The 20,900-nt window shown below is 41.7% G+C and overlaps 1 protein-coding gene across 1 annotated transcript in view; it reads right to left on the reverse strand.

The window, feature by feature from the left end:
- MTMR4 (myotubularin related protein 4) overlaps positions 1-20,900 on the reverse strand; it is a 76,211-nt gene that overhangs the window by 47,807 nt on the left and 7,504 nt on the right. The window lies entirely within an intron of this gene.

Below are 20,900 nucleotides of genomic sequence, written 5' to 3' on the forward strand. Positions count from 1 at the left end.
CTGCACCATTATGCTTACTGTGTGCTCAAGGGTTTCTTTTGTCTGTGTCTGTATTGTGTACATTGTTATAATGTCTGTAAAGCGCCTTGAGACCTGTTGGAGAAAGTGAGCTATATAAATTAAACTTACTATATCAGGGGTGGCCAACCAATTAGAGGCAATGAGACAAAAACGGTTATGTTAATACAAAGAGCCAATACCATGCAGCCCATGGGTATGGCCTAGGGTCCACAAAGCCATGCCCCATTTTAAAAATGGATTGTGGCCTAGGTGGCCATGCCCCATTTTTGTGTTCATGCCTTTGGAATTACATTTTTAGGAGCATGACCTTGTGTCATACCACAGTTTTTATTTAGGCTGGTGGTAAGACGAGCACATTGACAATGCATAATTTCCGTAATATTCCCAATATAAAAAACTTAATTACATTTTCAGGTTTTTCTTTTTTTATTTGCGGGACTTTTGACAATCCAGACTGATGTTTTGATTTCACTTATTTCAGTGTTGAAAAAAAGGACTTACAAAAAGGTAAGTAGACAGCCCCCACACCCACTATGCTATGCCGGCCGCCGCACCCAGCCTTTTACCCCCTCGCAGTTTTACGGATGCCGTGTACAGCTTACTCTTCCCGTGACGTCATGACATCACGTCGAGCACACAGCAAAGTAGCGCAGAGTCATAGGAGGTAAGCGGCAGTGCCGCAGGTGTGGGAGCCATGTCTTATTAAGAAAAGAGCCACATGAGGCTCAAGAGCCACAGGTTGGCCACCCCTGGTCCAGATTTAGTCTCAGGCCTCTAGTCTCAAATCATCCCAGAATTCAATGAGTAATACACCCATGCACCTTTCTGGGTAGTCTGGAAAATGTGAACGGTTTAGGATCCTGAAAAGTACCTTTGAGAACCAATGAATTAAGTTACACGTCAGACATGTAAATACTGAGAAGTGTAAAATGTGGCACACTGAATGTAAAGAATGATCTCAACGGATACATTCGCAAAGCAGACCTTTTCATCTAGTCGGGTGATGGATTTCAAAGGGCAATAATAGGAAACCCGAAAAACTCTCCTGGTTTTGTATTTAATATTTCTGCCCTTTAAATCCAGCAACTGAAGACGTGGCCGCCGTTAAGTGTGCTCCTTAACACATTTACTCCCAGACCTCAGCTCTGAGCTGGTGCAAAAATCAGGTACTGTACTTTGTAGAGTACCACTTCCAAAAAAGCATGCAGTTTACATGATTCAGGCATAGATAATGGAATGAGAGATCACAAAGGCTGAGCTAATTTAGCAATTAATTACAAGGGATTAGAGGTGATGCGAACATTTTGGCACATTTCCTTTCATTCCCCATACACAGTAACTTTGTCTCTTGGTGTACATAACAAAACTACCATATACACAGCCTGATTCTCTATTGCCAGTAATACTGTGGCAATACCAGAGGCCGGGTGTGATCATAAACCCAGAGTAACTATCTAAGCCACGGGTGTCAAACACAAGGCCCGCGGGCCAAATCCGGCCCGCCAGACCTGGTCATGTGGCCCGCGCGAGGAGATAGCACGCAGGGGCAGTGTGTCTAAAACAGGAGTGCTGCGGGCCGCGTCCACGTCCGCCTTACCTGTTCCTCCACTGTTGGCGGCCATGTTCCTGTAGGCACATATGTATGCGGCTACAGAAATATGGCCGCCGGCCTCCACGGCTACGTGGAGGAGGGCCCAGCCGCCTGTTCCCTCTGATGCCCGGCAGTGGCAGACACTGGGTGGGGACGTCATGACGATGACGCCGCCCGCCCATGCGTCTGTAGAGAAGTAGGAGCAGGCAGGGAAGCTGGACCGGGAGTCGGGGACAGTGTGGCCGCAGCAAGCAGTGAAGAAAAGCTGGAAGCCGCAGCAGCTGCAGGACAGATGGAGAAACAGTAAGTGAGGATGAGGATCACACTCACAATAAAAAAAATATATATATCTGCTGTTTCCTGAGGTGTCCCCGTGTATAATAATAATAATGCCATGACACCACAGGCTGCTCCTCCTGTATAATCATTTATGTGTCATGGCATTACTTTTATTATATTATACAGGGGGAGCAGTCTGTGGTGTCATGGCATTATTATTATACAGGGGGAGCAGCCTGTGGTGTCATGGCATTATAATTATACATAGTTACATAGTTACATAGTAGGTAAGGCTGAAAAAAGACTTGCGTCCATCTAGTTCAACCTGGTATAGATATCCATTGCTGATTTGGTAGGTTCTGGTATTTTACAGACAAATTATATTTCTTATTTGTACCCATGGATGTTTTTCTCCAGTAAATGTTTGTCTAACTTTGCCTTGAACGCATTTAATGAGCCAGCCGTTACCACCTCTCTGGGAAGAGAGTTCCAGAGTTTGACTGTTCTGACCGTAAAGAAATTCTTTCTACTAGCTGAATGAAATCTTTTTTCTTCTAATCTATACTCATGCCCTCGCGTCCTAGATTCCTTTCTAGTAGAAAATAGGGTGTGTGACAGTTCCTTATATTGGCCCTTGATATACTTGTACATGTTGAGCATGTCCCCCCTTAAACGTCTCTTTTCTAATGTAAATAGTCCCAAATTGCTTAATCTCTCCCCGTAGCTTAAATTCTCCATTCCCCTAATAAGCTTTGTTGCACGCCTTTGGACTTTTTCTAATTCTATGATGTCCTTTTTATAGTGTGGGGCCCAGAACTGTACTCCGTACTCTAGGTGAGGTCTCACCAATGCTTTATACAGTGGCACAATTACCCTTGAGTCCCTAGTTTCCATTCCCCTCTTAATACATGCCAGAATTTTGTTGGCCTTTTTTGTAGCTACATTACAATGGGCACTACATCCTAGATTGCTGTCTATTTGGACTCCTAGATCCTTTTCAAGTATGGAATTACCCAGTTCCTCTCCGCTAAGGTTGTAACTTGCACACTGGTTGTGTCTCCCAAGGTGCATAACCTTACATTTATCTACATTAAACCTCATCTTCCATTTTTTTGCCCACTCATCTAGAATTGCAAGATCATTTTGAAGCATGGTGACATCTTCTGGTGATTTGATGACTTTGCTAAGTTTTGTATCGTCCGCAAAGATGGATACATTGCTGAGTAACCCTATCCCAATATCGTTAATAAAAATGTTAAACAAAATGGGCCCCAAAACCGAACCCTGGGGCACTCCACTTAGTACCGGTATCATATCTGATACGGCACCATTCACAACCACTCTTTGTTCTCTATTACATAGCCAATTCCCTACCCATCTGCAGATATTTTCACCCAATCCTAGGTTCTCCATTTTATTAATCAATCTCTTGTGTGGGACAGTATCAAATGCTTTAGCGAAATCTAGGAAAATCACATCTACAGCATTTCCATTATCGAGGTTTTTGCTAACCTCTTCATAGAACCCTAGTAGATTAGTTTGGCATGAACGATTTTTCACGAACCCATGTTGGTTAGTACTGAGTAGACGGTGATGATCTAAATATTCCTGGATACCATCCCTTAAAAATCCTTCAAATAGTTTACCCACAATTGATGTTAAACTAACGGGTCTGTAATTAGCGGGATCTTCCTTTTTTCCTTTTTTGAATATTGGCACTACCTCTGCTATTCTCCAATCTTTTGGTACTATACCTGACGATAGTGACTTGCTAAAGATATAATGTAGGGGGGTAGCTAGTTCATCCCTTAATTCCATTAATACCCTCGGATGAATCCCATCTGGCCCTGGTGACTTATTTGTTTTGAGTTTGCTTAGCCTCAGTATTATTTCCTTCGGCGTGAAATCCACAATGAGATCTGGCTTATTTGTCCCGTTTGTGGTAAATGTTCGTTCCACAGTCTGCTCTCCCTTAGTAAATACTGATGAGAAGAACTCATTTAACAGTTTTGCTTTTCCCTTGTCCTCAGTAACACTTTTTCCACTAGTATCAGTTAGTGGGCCTATGTTTTCCTTAATTAAACGTTTACTATTTATGTATTTAAAAAACTTCTTTGGGTTGGTTTTGCTTTCAGTGGCTATGCACTCTTCATATAATATTTTAGCTGCTTTGATTACCCCTTTACAAGTTTTGTTTGATTCTTTGTATTTTGCGAACGCCTCCTCATTCAAGTTATTTTTATAGAATTTAAAGGCTCTGGTTTTATTGTTGATAGCTGACCTTACTTCTTTGTCCAACCATGGTGGCTTTTTTTTGTTGAATTTACCTTTAGTTACTTTAGGAATGTATTCAATAGTTAGTGAATCAAGCACCTTTTTTAGAGTATCCCACATTTCCTCTGCATTTTTTCCCTCCATAACAGTTTCCCACCCAATTCCTGTTAGGGCTTCCCTGAATAATTCAAAGTTCGCTTTTCTGAAGTTTAGTATTTTTGCAGATCCTTTTTGATGTAATTTACTGAAGTTGATTTCCAGTGAAACCATATTGTGATCACTATTCCCTAATTGTTCAATTACTTTTGTGTTTGAAACTAAGTCTGTGTTATTTGTTAATACTAAGTCCAAGAGCGCCTCATCACGAGTTGGAGTTTCTACCGTTTGTGTAATAAACTGGTCTTTAAGTAAGCTTAAGAACCCATTGCTTCTTGCTGATTTACCTGTTTCGTTTTCCCAATCAATGTCGGGTAAATTAAAATCCCCCATAATTAATACCTGACCCTGATTTGATGCTTGTTTGATTTGGTTTAAAAGAAGAGACTCTTCCCTTTCATTTATATTTGGTGGTCTATAGCATACCCCTATTATAAATTTGTTTTTTGGTTTCTTATTATTGTCGGTTATCTCTGCCCACACTGTCTCCGAGTTGTCGTCTTCCAGGTCTGTGCTCATATTTTTCTCACATGATGTTAAGTTATTATTTACATATAGGCACACACCCCCGCCCCTTCTATTTTCCCTGTCTTTCCTGTAGAGTGTATATCCCTCCATGTTTAATGCCCAGTCATAGAACTTGGAACTAGCATGCAGTGGAGAATCAGGCACATTACCTTTATTTCCATCATATAAAATGTGAATAACCCATCACCATAGTATGCTACTATAATAATCTCTCTCTATCTATAGCCTGGTGTTGTGGCCAACACACTGACCGAGCAGGGTTCCTTGATATCGCAGTGCCCTCAGTGCAGACTGGATACTAGAAGAAAAGATCAGCGGTACTCACGGATTTGTAAAAAAAAACAAAAAAACATTTTTCACATATAGTACTTCACATATAGTGCCAGACGTTTCAAGGCTTGGTGCCTCTTTTTCACATTTGTATCACACCTTGAAAGAGGCACCGAGCCTTGAAAAGTCGGGCACTATATGTGTTGGCCACCACAATAATAAAAAATAATAATCCTATATATTAGGTAGAATGGGCACTCAACAAGGTCAAGGTTTCAAAATGTATTTACATCAGAGAAGACATACCATCCACACTCTGATGTAAATACATAGATTTTTTGAAACCTTGACGAGTGCCCATTTTACCTACGATATGTTTTGATGTTAATTCATCCTCCCCCTCTCCTGATTGATTTACACCGAGTGCGGACCCCCTGGAGTGAGGACGTATGTATGTATGTATGTATGTATGTATGTATGTATGTATGTATGTATGGCTATGGCTGTCAAATTGCTAAGTACTTTATTTTCCTATACAGACTACTCCTTGATAAAGAAAGATTTTTTTTCTGCACTTTATTCTTGTTCGTCACAATGCATTTTAAAATGCCAGAAAAATATTTTTTTTTCTAAATTGATGTTGCTGGCTGGTAGTTTTCTATGTATTTTACATATATTTATAATTATTTTTTTTATTGAAAAAAATAAAGGGTAAACTAATATCCTTCTGTGACCTTATTCGATGAATGTTAGAACACTATATTTACAGTCACCAATGAATACAAATGTGTAGTGAATACAAGAACAAAACCAAGATGCGTTAAGTTTAAATCACTTTAAAACTGTATTTCAACACTCATAAGTAACATAAACGGTAGTATTCAATGCGGCCGGCAAGGGGGTTAAACTGCGAGGATTACAGAAAACCAGCGATCCTCGCTGTTTAACCCCCTCTCCAGTCGCTCGCCCTATTCAACATTCAGGTGAAATCCTCGCCGTCACAGGACGGCGAGAATTCCCCAAAACATAGGGACCCGCGGCTAATGCAGAAAACCCGCTGTATTTAGCCGCGAGTCTCGTTGTTTCTGGAGCCGTATACGCCAATTGCCCCTTGCTCAAAAATGGAGCGAGGGGGAATTGACGTATGAGGGGGGCGAGTTGAATACTGACAGGGCGAGTGGTGACAGCGAGCAGGAAGCCCTGCTCGCTGTCGCCGCTCACCCATGGCATTGAATACACCCCATTATGGTAATTGTGCTGCCTGAAGGGAATACTATAGAGCTATAACCCCAAACACACACACACACATCTTTTCATCTAAAGCCATTTAAAAAATAAAAATAAACGAACTAATTACTACAAGAAAAAAAAAAAAAAAAAAAAAGTAAATAAGAACACTTACAGATTCCGTCATTTGTATAGACTATCCAGAGACCATGCTCCACTCAACAGGTTTTCAGGGTAAACCAGACACCTGCGCTGACAGAAGACATCCTTCCACAGGCAGATGTGTCCCAGGCGAGTTTGTCTTTAGCTGAAACACGTCTGTTGGTATTTGCTCTACGCCAGCACACAACTATTTCATTATGTGAGTGGGATATGTACTCAAACGGTTGCCATTTATATGGCATTATCTAGAAGTGTATTCTGCTTCTGGAGAAGTACCCTAAGTTTCCATATGGTTACTGGGAAGCACCGTACTACAAAAGCAACATTAGTTATGTGCTAAATATGTCTATGTGATTCCCCTATGGTATATTATGAGGAAATGATCTGACTTCCTCTTTTTAAGATGTGAAAAACAGGTTCCAGCACCACAGTGTAATGGAATGTTACTATGAAACCAATTATGTCTTTAAAAGATTTACTCTTAAAGTCACTAAACATGGACTGAGAAACATGAGACATGCTATGGCCACTAATAGGATAATAAGGCATCAGGTCCCATTGTTTTGTTGAGGTCAGCTGACAATATTGAATTGCATCTACATAGGTCTATCAGAACATCTAAAACGTTACCTTAAAATCAGGGGTGGGGAACCTTTTGTGTGCCAAGGGCCATATGTAAAAATGTATCTTACAAATTGTCCTGCTGCAGCCGTCCCACTCTCCGGTGGCTGCCGCTGAATAGGACTGACAGTCTCCTGCTGCTGTTGATTAAAAGAAATCTTGCGAGAAATACCGACCTCTTGCGTGAAATAGGTTATTACAGCAACGTTTCAATATCTACACATTTGGATCTCAGGAGTTCACTTCCGGTCTGCACTGCTCTAATTGTATATTGGGGTTATTTATCTTTCCCCTGAAACTGTGATTAACTTTGGAGACCATTGGATTGCTATTTTACCATGCTCTACCACTGTTGCTGATCTTTAGTGATATCAACGTAAACCATTTCCAGTATTGTCTTTCGCATGAAAACTTCTGCTGTTTGTTTTTTAAATTAAACAATGGAAAATCTATAGTGTGAAACTGCTTTGTACTGCTCTACTTCCAATGCCCCTGATGAAGTCAAGGTATTGACGAAACGCGTTGGGCCTGTATCATCATTTGGAAGATTCCTGAATAAACTTTTATATGAATCTTTTCCGGACTACTATATTGTTTGTTCAACAAATTTGTTGTGTATACAAATGAATTGGCGCACTCTGAAACTCCTTTTTCTCCATCTCTAAACCTTTGGGTCCTGTCTAACAGGGGGCCCCTCAGAGGTGCTGCCTTCTCTCCGTGAGGTGCGGTTGGGTTTATCGGATATAGATATCTATATATAGATATATAGATATCTCTATCTCTCTATCTCTATATATAGATCTCTCTATCTCTCTATATATATATATATATATATATATATATATATATATATATATATATATATATATATATATATATATATATATATATATATATATATATATATATATATATATATATATATATATCAACCAACTGCTTCGTAGGCAGCTCCAGCAGCACTTCGGTATGAATAAGGAATAAGGAATAGCAGACTCAGCTATACTGCAACGTTTCGAAATTTATTCGTCATCAGGCATAAAAAATACAAACATCGCTCACCTTATATCCCCATCTCCCACGTGAAAAACGTGTTAAAACATCAGGCTAAGGTTAACCCCACTGCTGTAAGGACCTCCATATATAATGCAAATCAATTAAACATATTATACAGGTGTTTAAACCACAATTGCTATGCTGTCAGCAAAAAATACACTATATAAAAAGTACATCATCGCTCTATAATGTCATAGAAATGCACAAGCATGAATGAATTCCACATACCACAATGTATCACATAAGTGCCAATAAGAAAATGAAAATAAAAAATAAAGTATAAAAAATAAAAAATATATATAAAGAAAGGTAAAAAAATTAAATAAAAATAAAAATAAAAATGCAGAAATAGAATGAAGAATAAAGACATAAACACAACCGATGTCACTTGCTAAATGGATATCCAGGAGACAGACGGACAGCGATGCCGCGTCTCCGTGGTAACCCAGGCGGAAGTGACTCATCACAGGCTGGTTCAGGTATCCGGGAGAGGAGAGAGTTGTTTACTCATCTCCTGGACGACCGGACCGGAAGTGATGCGGACGTGTGGGAGGGTCCGCTTCCGGCAAACCCGATAGGTGTGTTTCACGTGGGAGATGGGGATATAAGGTGAGCGATGTTTGTATTTTTTATGCCTGATGACGAATAAATTTCGAAACGTTGCAGTATAGCTGAGTCTGCTATTCCTTATTCCTTATTCATACCGAAGTGCTGCTGGAGCTGCCTACGAAGCAGTTGGTTGATATATTTTGGAGTTCCTTGCGAGGGGATCCTACAGCCGGCACCGGGACAGTATACCTGTAAGCAGGGAGTGCACAGCAACAAGGACGCTGATATTGGATACACGCTGGTCTTCGACACAGGTGATATCTAGCTGGTGGCACCCGCTATTGATATAGGATTATCCCTATACGTATTAAGTCATTTTTGGTGACAAGGACTGGTTCCTGATTTTATACCCTGATGGCTGAGGGAGGCACTGCTGCTGACGGGACTCCGATAGAGTGCATTAACTTGTCTAAACTGACACAAGGGGTGTCAGTTACGTTTTCGGAATCCGAAGTAGAGGATATATTGTTTAAAGATGCATATTGTGATGATATGGATAAAACTCCAGAAGGAGTGTATCGTGACTTGCTGAGATTAAAACAAAAAGAACTGGATTTCTATTACCATGGTGTAACGCTTACAGACTATTATAAAGAAAAGCGTATTCCACGTGGTTTTAGAGTGAAGAATTGCCCTACCATAGGACGCCATAATCTGTCCTTTTGCAAACGCTGGATTGGCGTATTAAACAAGTGCAGCTATGATTTAATGTTATTAGTCATAGAAGAGTCTGGACGTGAACTTAAAGTGGTACGTGACAAGATCAAAGTATTTGAAACCACTAATAAATCGACTCTGACTGCCGACACAACTGTCAATTGGTGTGAAAGGTTGGAGGTCCAGTTGAATACATATAAACGTGAACTGTTGGCGTTCAAAAAGCAAAAATTGCATAAAGTCATTAATGACTATGAGCACAATGATGTATATAGATGGACTAATTCTGACCAGAGGGGGCGTGGACGCCCGAGGAGACAGTACCAACAACGAGGTGCACGCTCCCGTGACAACTACACTACCAGTGACTCTGACTTTAATGATTCGTCTAACAGTCCATCAGTCAGATCTAAGGCCCCTTTGGGGATTCGCACCCGCTTCCAACGCCAGGGAGATGGAGAGGGCGTACAAGGCGTGGCGGCAAGAGGTCGCGGTCGAGGAAGGCCCGGCAGGCCGCCCTTAAACAGGAGAGCACGATAGTATTTAATTTGTCTCAATATACTCCTACTGCGAAGGAGTTAGATGTTCTGAGTCGTGGACTGTCATATGTGCCTACCACCGCATTTAAGCCGTTTGAATGGCAGATTGAAAAATATCGTATTAATAGACAGCTCCGATTGCATGAACACTTTCATAAAGATAAAGATATTGTTGATTCCATTGATGTGCCACTTAATGCTTCTATCCCTCCACAATTGCGCAAATTATTGCCAAGATCTAAGTTTGATCCACTTACTAATAATGTGTCCATTAAAATGTTTTCACGCATGCTTGACCATGATGTGGATGTGATTGCCAAAGCTAATTCTAGTGGTGTTGAACATGTCAATTTTTCCTATGCTGAATTTGAGGCCCTTAAAAGTCTTTCATCTAATCCAGATATAACTATACGCCCCGCTAACAAAGGCGGGGGTATAGTTATACAGGATTTGAGTACTTATATTGCCGAGATTGACCGGCAATTATCTGATGATGGTGTGTATCAACTTTTACCTAGCGATCCCACTGCAAGATTTTCTAAAATCTTGACTGCCAGAATATCTCGGGCTGTCAGGGAGGGTGTGATTGGCAAGGACTTGGGAGAGGCATTAACACCTGCATGGCCGGTGACTCCGGTCATGTATACCCTCCCCAAGATCCATAAGCATGCCACCGCCCCCCCTGGCAGGCCCATTATTGCGGCAGTCAACTCACTGTTTCAAAACAGTGCGGTGTTTTTGGATGCCTTGCTGCAGCCGTGCATAGTACGGCATCCGAAATACCTCCTGGATACGACGATGTTTATTAATAAGATCATGGCTATTCAAAATATTCCAGCTAATAGTTATTTATGTAGTATAGACGTATCCAGTTTATACACTGTTATCCCTAATGGGGAAGGGATCTCTGCGGTGAGATCGCTGATTAGTTCCAGTCCATGTTATGAAGGTCCATCTGTCGATTTTTTTTGCGATTTATTGGAAATGATTTTGACTCATAATTATTTCTTACATAACGGTAAATTTTTTCTTCAACGCTCTGGCTGTGCGATGGGGTCCAATGTGGCCCCATCGTACGCCAACGCGTATATGTTCGAAGCTGAAGAGGAGATCTTTTTCAAGTCCGATGTATCTGGTATGATTTATTTCTATACCAGATACATCGATGATATTTTTCTGATATGGACTGGTACTGAACAGCGATTCCATGACTTCATAGAGGGCCACAATCTTTCAGCTAGTCCACTTAAATTGACTTCGACTATAGATCAATCTTTTGTCAATTTTTTGGACGTTACTGTGTCTTTAAAAAATGGTGCTCTATCCACGACGTTGTATAAAAAAAGTACTGATCGCAATACTATCCTGCATGCACAGAGCTTTCACCCTAGGCCACTTAAATTTGGCCTCCCCTTTTCCCAGTTTTTGAGGGCCTGCAGGATATGCAGCGATCCTCAACAAGCAAGTAATGAAATTGATGGTATGATCAGAAATTTTCTTATCCGTGGATATGACATAGACACACTGAATGTAGCCAAGGTTAAGGCACTGGCCATTCCACGTTCATCTCTTCTTGAAACTAAAACTAAAGAAACCACATCTGGCCCTAAGAAAATGCCCTGGGTTAATCATTTCAATCCATTAAGTAATCAAATCTCCACCATAGCTAAACAACATTGGCCCCTTGTGAGTACTGATAGGGACTTGGGTTTAGCTGACACTAAAATCATGTCGTGTTACACTAGAGGGAGAAATGTACGTGATTGGGTGGTCCGGACGGACATCACCCCACCACCTGTTACAGAAACCTCTGGCTTTTTGGGACGCCGTAACGGCTGTTACAGGTGTCTCAACTGTTTGACCTGCCGTAGCCTTACTGTTGGTGACAGCTTTTGCCACCCTTTTAGTGGCAAACGCTATAATATTAGACACAGGGTCACTTGTACTACAAGATTCATTATATACCTTATTTCGTGTCCCTGTGGATTGCATTATGTTGGGAAGACCGACTGTACCCTACGTGTGCGAATGGCAGGCCATCGTACAGCAATTCGTGCTGCATTACTGACAGGTACCAGTGACCAGCCTGTGGCAAGACACTTTGCCCAGGCTGGCCATAACATGGCAAATTTTCGTTATATGATTATTGATCATATACCAGCAAGATTGAGAGGAGGTAACAGGTCGCTAGCTTTACTCCAATGTGAGTCACGTTGGATTTATAGATTAAATACCATGTCTCCAAATGGATTGAACGATCACCTTGGGCTTCATGCTTTTTTGTAATACTTGTTCATTTTGATTCTTTATTCTTCATTCTATTTCTGCATTTTTATTTTTATTTTTATTTAATTTTTTTACCTTTCTTTATATATATTTTTTATTTTTTATACTTTATTTTTTATTTTCATTTTCTTATTGGCACTTATGTGATACATTGTGGTATGTGGAATTCATTCATGCTTGTGCATTTCTATGACATTATAGAGCGATGATGTACTTTTTATATAGTGTATTTTTTGCTGACAGCATAGCAATTGTGGTTTAAACACCTGTATAATATGTTTAATTGATTTGCATTATATATGGAGGTCCTTACAGCAGTGGGGTTAACCTTAGCCTGATGTTTTAACTTTGATGTTTTTTATATCACTATCTGGGTCAGCGCGGCAACGGACTTGTAAACACAACCGATGTCACTTGCTAAATGGATATCCAGGAGACAGACGGACAGCGATGCCGCGTCTCCGTGGTAACCCAGGCGGAAGTGACTCATCACAGGCTGGTTCAGGTATCCGGGAGAGGAGAGAGTTGTTTACTCATCTCCTGGACGACCGGACCGGAAGTGATGCGGACGTGTGGGAGGGTCCGCTTCCGGCAAACCCGATAGGTGTGTTTCACGTGGGAGATGGGGATATAAGGTGAGCGATGTTTGTATTTTTTATGCCTGATGACGAATAAATTTCGAAACGTTGCAGTATAGCTGAGTCTGCTATTCCTTATTCCTTATTCATACCGAAGTGCTGCTGGAGCTGCCTACGAAGCAGTTGGTTGATATATTTTGGAGTTCCTTGCGAGGGGATCCTACAGCCGGCACCGGGACAGTATACCTGTAAGCAGGGAGTGCACAGCAACAAGGACGCTATATATATATATATATATATATAGATAGATATATAGATATATAGATATACATACATACATACACACACACGCGATGGATAAACATATACATACAGTACATACACAGTGAATTAGCATATATACACCATACTCATGATTAATTCTAGAAGAATGATGACTTGAAACTTTATTGCATTTTTCAGAATCGGTATTTGAAGGGCACGTTTAAATGCATGTCTGGTGAACTACATCTACTTGTAGATTTGCAGGTCCCACTAAACCTATTGAGTTACATTTTTACCAGTTTGTCTTGAGCGGTGTCATTAAATCATAGTCATATGCTAAGCTGGCTCGGTACATCCAACTTCACAGTTATTCCTGAGTAATGGTATAGAGACCGAGGATACAGCATTGCGCAATGACTTCTATTCCCTGCTCTCAGAGAAACTGGGAAATGCCAGAAGAGGTTCCGAAGATTATTCCATGATTTTCTTTTTTAGGAAATGTTTGATAAAATACACAAACCCGTGCTATTTTGTATAAGGAACACCGACCTCAGCACTTATTATCTAATTGTAATTAAACTTATTTAACTCCCCTGCATTACTCGCTTGTTTGATCATCTGTATTATGTACATCTACTATATCTGGTTAAAAAAAAGTATTAAGATATCTCTATTGGTGCCCACACACTAGTGTAGTGTTCCCGCTAGGCTGTTGTAGCGGGGCGTTGCGCCCTGCCCGATTTTTAAAGTGCAAAATGCCCCTCTGGCAGCGCCCCGCTAAAACAGCCTGCCTTTGTCACCGCTGTTGTGATTGGGGAAGCCCGGCGCCGCTGTACATAGCGATGCCCGGCACTTCCCCGGCAGTGTACAGCCTTCCGGGTGGCCGGGTCCGCCCCCTTTGCATGACGCCGCCGGCCGGTGCCACCCCTTTGCGTGACGCCGCCGGTCCGGGCACGCCCAAAATAGTGACGTCGGCGGGCCCGGTCCGACCCCCCGCCCTGCCCGCCCTAGTTCCTAAAAGGAACACTACTAGTGCGATAAAGGCACGTATCAGCCGATTTATAGGACCGATCCGCCTGAATCAGATTTAAAAGCCAATCGCATTTGTTATATAAATGAAAAATAAAATAAAAAGGATTTACAGGTCATAATGAGACTTGCCAATTTTCACAACAATTTTGACAAATTCACTTGACACTCAAATGGTTAAACAACGCATAATAATTCCCTCAGATTACATGCAAACTACTCCCCTCAAACTCATTTTTCTAAAATGTTCAATTAAACAAAAACACACCTTCCCTGCTCTTCCCATCCTTATTCTCCCTCTTGTGATGACTCAGCTGAAAGCTGATGGAGCTGGTTACATATCAGGTGATTGCCAATACGTGCCAATAGCCAAAGCCAAAGTTTGTGTACCTTACCCTCTTACAGCCATAAAGAAATGGAGGCCACTGTTACAAGGTAGCAGAGTATTACATTACAACAATAGGCTAGGGAAAGCTGATCACCATAGACATAAATGCACAGGCTGCTGTATTTTATAAGGTTTATAATGCTTAACACTATCCCAATACAACAATTGCTGATCCCAATAAAGGAGACATCTATGGTTTTTATATATTCAGGTTTCTGGTGCTAATTTTAACTTTTGAACTTATTTTCACTTCTATTCCGCGAAGGTCTCTCACTTGCATTTCCTAGTTGATTCTTTAGGTGGCCATACACTACTGTGATGTATCGCATGGGGCCCCTGTTACCCGCCTACGGAAGGAGGGTCTGAGGTCGGACCTGCATGCATGAGGGGACATCAGAGGCATCAGATTTGGGCTGATTTCTTGGCTCGATCAGTCAGGATTTTATTAAATCTGCCCAAATCAGACAAGTGTATGGGGGCCTTTTGCGCCACATGTCTGCATGTAACCTCACCCATGTTGTGATCACTTTCCATGCAGTGCTCAGATTGCTTTTACTATTTATCCTAAGGGGGATATTCAATCTCCGGCGAGCACCTCCCACCGGGGAGATGCCCGCCGGGCCCTATTCAATGCTGTCTTCCCCGACAGCATTGAGCAGGGTATCTCGGCAGAACGAGCCCGACATCACAAGCTGTCGGGCTCGTTCTGCCGAAAACAGCCGGGAAGTGACGAGCTGCCGGCTGCAGCTCGCCTCTTCCCGGCCACGCCCCCTTTTCGCTCCCCGGCAGGCGGGACATTGAATCCCGCCTGCTTGTTCTCGGTCGAGCTGACCGAGAACGGGAGTGGGTCACGGCGGTCGAGCAAGCTCGACTGCCGTGACCCTGACATTGAATACCGCCCTAAGCCTTCAATTTTTAACTAATCAAAGTGACATTTTTCAAATTTTCCATATGTTCAGACTGTCTGCTTTTGTTGCGCTCTATGGGCAGTATTCAAATGACCCAAATCGCGCTGTGCAGCGAATCCCGTTTAGGATTCGCTGCACAGTCGCCGTGTTCCGAGGGCTGGAGCCCTCGCTGCCAGCCCTCACTGACACACTATTCAATGAGGCAGGGGCTCGCTGCCCCTGACGGTGAATGTGAACCCCCGCGGTGCCTGAGGACGGCGGCAGGCAGGGAGATGGAAGTCTCCCTGCCTGCCCCAGACGGTATGTGGGGGGGAGGTGGGCTCCCCGGGAGCCAGGCAGCACAGGCTGCCCCCCGGGAGAGCCAGCAGGGGACCTGGTATTCACTGCTCTCGATCGTGCATATGTAATGATTGGGAGCAGTGAATACATGAATATCTAATGAGCGGCTCTCGGCTCCCGACCCCTGCTGGCTGCTCTGTGTAAAAAAAAATAATAATAATTTTTAAATTAAATATATATATATTCATGTGCTGTAAAGCACATGAATAAAAATAGCATCCCCCTTCTCAGAATAAAATTCCTCAGAATTCCTGATTTTTTGACACCAAATTTAAAAAAAACCAACAACATTATTTTAAAAGTTCACTTTCCACTTCACCATGAAAAGATGGTGATTGCTACACGGTGACACATGGCAAAAATCACTCAGAAAGCAATTTGCCATCTTCTCATTGAATACACTCACGGCAAACCACAGCAAGTTGCGGAGAGTATCAGACGGTGAATTGTCCCTCATTCACTATTCACCGTCGGGGAAAAGTGCACGTTGAATAAGGTCATTCACTTTCCGACACAAAAAAAAAAAATCACCTTCCAAAGTGAAAAAAGCACAAATTCGCCATGAAACATGGTCGAATTGGCCTCATTGAATACTGCCCTATTAGTCAGGAGTGTGATACAAAGGTCACAGAAGTTGCCCTGCACTGGTTCAAGGTGGATATTGTTTATGTCTTCCTATCACTATCATCATGATGTGCGTCTCAGTATTTTGTGACTTCTCACCTGTCCTGGTCACGACAATTCTCATAGTCACACTAATTACATCTGATTCAGTTCTGCGCTGCAAGCAGTTACATGACAGTGGTGCAAGTCAGAGAAACTAGACATGGACCATCCAGTCCATATCCTCAACCAAGCCCCCATAGTGTCTCCATCTACCATGCTTAGGTGATGGAAACCCTTTAAAATTAAATTCCACCTAAATTCTTCAGAACATGGGGGTCGATTCAGAGCGGATAGCGCGGCAGCAAATTTGCAGCAGCCAGCGATCAGGTAGACGCTGTGCAAATAGAGGTGTACAGCGAACGAAAAGCTGGCAGCCAAACAAATATGACTAAAACCATGCATGAAAAACGCTTACCACTGATTACATTATCTACCGGTCAACACTGATTGTAAGCATCACGTAGCCCTGGTCTTACACTGCAGCTGCGTTAAAATCAGCCTGATTGAGGCCGGAGCTGACGTCGTAGACCCTCGTCTTTATCACGTCTGCTTTTTCCCTAGGCATGCCTGCGTTTTTCCTCGACACTCCCATTAAGCGGCCGGCTACCACCCCCAGATGCCGGCTTCCTGTCAATCAACTTGGGAACTTTATAGCTGGAAGGTGTCGCGCACCAAATTTCTTCATTTCACTAGATGTCTTTCTATGTATTTCCTTATTTCCAGTCCTGACCTGTGTTCTTAGCGGGTGGTATAAAGAGATTATTAAATGCTGTTTAAATGAAACACTTCCGTAAATAGATATTCCTGCAAAGCAACAATGAATTTTGTAGTACAAACAGGTTCCTGAATACACACTTATCAACAAAGAACAACATGTTGCCATGGCACACATGTTATAAACCCCTAGTCTACACACAAACACACACACACACACACACACACTATTGTTTACCCTACAAACACATAACACAGGCGACTCTGCGGCAAGGACACTTTCACCTAAAAACATGCTGTAATAACAAAAAGAGGCAAACGTAAATTTACAAAACGAAGCAGAGACTGAAACTTTGATAGAACAGTGGTTGTCATGGGTTACATAATGTTTGTTTCCGATTTCAGGAATAATAAGACACTACAATTGATACACCTTTCAGACCACCAAAATTACAGTTTATTGGTGGGGCTACTCAGGTCCCGGCTCAGTGTGAAAAAGTGTCCTCAAAGCTTTAAACCGGGTCCAGTGACCCAGGAATACAACCTAGGTAGCAAGTAGGGTTGGACCCAATAACGGAGCAGTGTGAATGGGTATCCCAAATCAAGCCCCATTTACAGCACAGGGAAAGCTAGATTCCAGGTGCTTGGAGATGATGTGAACTTTAAGTAATGGCAGAACAGTTAACGCCGTTTCTGTGTGCAGTGTAAACTGAGCCGACCCAAGAATACCCAGGGACTGCCTGGGTCTGACGCGGGTTAGAACAGAGTTTCAAAGCCCAAGTCAGATCCTAAATGAACCATTTTTCTGTCCCTGACAACTCAGAAGATTAAGGTTGGACTGTAATTGGGATTCAAATCCCCAATTGTTATGCAATCTTACAACTGTAATGCAACCTCTTGTAATCCGTCTCCCCTTCCTACTAGATTGTAAGCTCCTCCGAGCAGGGCCCTCTTCCCTCCTGTTGTCAAAGCCCACTTCTCTTCACATGTCACTCACAGCTCTCCTATACTCCAACACTCAGTGACCATCTTCGTCTGCATACTCATCTCCATCATTGGCCTCAAGCCTCTAGTTGTATGTTGATTGAGTCCTCACTACTTATACTGTAATGTGTATTGAACTGTGGCGCTCTTTATTTGTACTCTATTTTTTATATTTATTCAATGTTATGCCAAGTTTTGTCTCCCAGTACTGTTCCTTTGTATGGCGCTGCGAAACACTTGTGGCGCCTTATAAACAAAATAATAATAAATGTATATAACGCAGTCATATTTAAAATGCAAAAACAGTTTACATTAAACAAATTCTACTTTATATCCTGAAACAAACTGCTGAAAGACTTTAACTTTTACCCAATTCATATCCTGTGACATTGCCCCCTTTAACGGTCTGACTCGCCTGGCAATACATAGGTGGTGTTTTAGTGTGCAACTGCAGCCAATGGGAGATGCATATGTAAAATAACAGGTTTGTGTAAGGTGTCTGGCAATAGGTGGATAGTTCATGGATTTCAAAGACTGCTACTGCTTTTAAGACCCTACAAAACCCACACCATGAAATAGAAACCCTGGTCACCTTATCTATGTGTAGACAACTTTAATTCTTAAAAAAAAAAAAAAAAAAAAATCGCAACTACTGAACACCTTGTATAAAGTAGATATAAATCGGCCACCATAGTCTGTTCGGCCATCAATCAAATTGTCATTGTTATTACTCAAAATAATGTTCATTAGTAATTATTTTTATTTCACCCTAAAAATGTTCCCTATCTGGGTGCCAGAAGGAATGAATTAGCTGCAATAAATTACTGTGATTACATAGATACCAGCCTCTACTGTACCGCCGTATTCACAGATTTTCTTTGCATCCCCATAGGGGTAAGATCGGGTCGAGAAGAGAGCGACTTCTGCTGTTGTTGCCACTAGTTAAACTGACACCTTAGAGTAGCGTTTAACCCTTTGAGTACCAACGTTGCTGTGAGAGACGTGCAAAATATCCGCTAAAAATGCCAGGGCCGTAGTCGAGGTATATGAACCACTCTAGTTATTGCCGGCAAATGATCTGAAGTCAATTAATTTGAAGTTTAGTTACACATCGCGCCCATACAAAAGAGAAGTTACTGTAAGCGATGCTGGCATTTTTAGCGGATATTTTACACAAACGTAGGCAAAGGACAACATTAGGATTTTATTTTCCATGGATTAAAGAGAACAGGTCAAAATAAAAAAATTAATAAAAAAAGACTTGTCACTTTGTAAGACTCTTCAGCCACATGTGAACAAACAAGTCAATATAAACACCCAATCTGTCTGTGTGATACTGTGATAGGAACATAAGATGGTTAATGACTGACAAATCAAGGTTACAGTGTAATTAATATTTTACTGTACTAGTCTGCTTGTTTTTCTGTAATAGGCATGTACCATCGCTGGCTAGATCTCCTATAAGTGATCAAGTGACATTTTCACATATTGATAATTCTGGTTAAGTTTCAAATGTAAAGTAATGTTACATTTAGTATATTAAATAACATCTATTATTTCCTTAAAAAAATATTCGTCATGACAATAGCTTCCTCCTCCCTTCCATTAATCTCCCTGTAATTTGCTGAAATGTGGTGGCAGATTGACATACTATTATGTTCCATAATTGAAAACCTGATAGCTGAGCGCAGCGGCTGTAGGAGTGATACAAATCTTACTGCTATTTAAGATAAATAGTTAAAGCTATCTGTATTATGTCGGAAAATGAATGAGGTCAACATCAGTAGAGCAAGCCTGTATAACTACAATCATTTATACCATGTTGCGTCTGCATTATTTATCATGGTTTTGTGGGGATCTATAAAAATAAAGCTTTAAAATAGTTTTTTTGTGAAATATTAATAGTGCATGTAGGAGAACCCTATTGCTTGGGAAATACATAGCCACACACTCAGACAATGGTATAATGTGGACCCCATTGTCACTGTGCAGGTTACGGTTGGGGTATTCATTTTAAATATTTAATTTACAATGATATGTTTTCCAATGTGTACGTCTGTTGCAAATTTTCGCCAGGTATAAACACACTTCAGAAAATTACCACACTAATGGAACATAGAGGACAAACAAGGAATCGAGAATTAGACTTCTTAGACCAGGGGTAGCCAACTACAGTCCTCGAGAGCTACCAACAGTTAACGTTTGCCATGTCTCCTCACAGAATCACAAGTGAAGTATTTAGCGCCGCCTGTGGATCTTTTCAAATGTGTCAGTCAGTAATGAGTGCACCTGCGAGGTGAGCTGGAAAACGTGAACTGTTGGTAGCTCTCGAGGATTGGAGTTGGCTACCCCTGTCTTTGGCTGAGTATGGTTTAATCCAGTGGTTAGGGAACTCGGTCATCATTACCCCACGCAGTGCATGTTTTGCAGGTCTCCTTACAGAATCACAAGTGAAATAATTAACTCCATCTGTGGACCTTATAAAATGTGTCTGAGTAATTAGTACACCTTTGCACCTGCTGGGTTACCAGCAAAAAATGCACTGTGTATAATCTATTACATTCTGAGCACTCATCCCCCTAAAGCCCCAATCACGAGGCGATTCTGCTTAGCGATATGTGCTAAGCGATGTACGGCAGGCGATTTCCCCGTGATGTGTGTATGGGCGATCTGTGCCAACGCAGTGTTCTTCATGCACATGCAAGGCAATTGATCTAGATTTTGACAGCATGTGCTAAAGATCTGAGTGAACGA

Source organism: Crinia signifera, chromosome 2 (assembly GCF_055691185.1).
Source record: "Crinia signifera chromosome 2, ASM5569118v1, whole genome shotgun sequence".
NCBI classification, from domain to species: domain Eukaryota; kingdom Metazoa; phylum Chordata; class Amphibia; order Anura; family Myobatrachidae; genus Crinia; species Crinia signifera.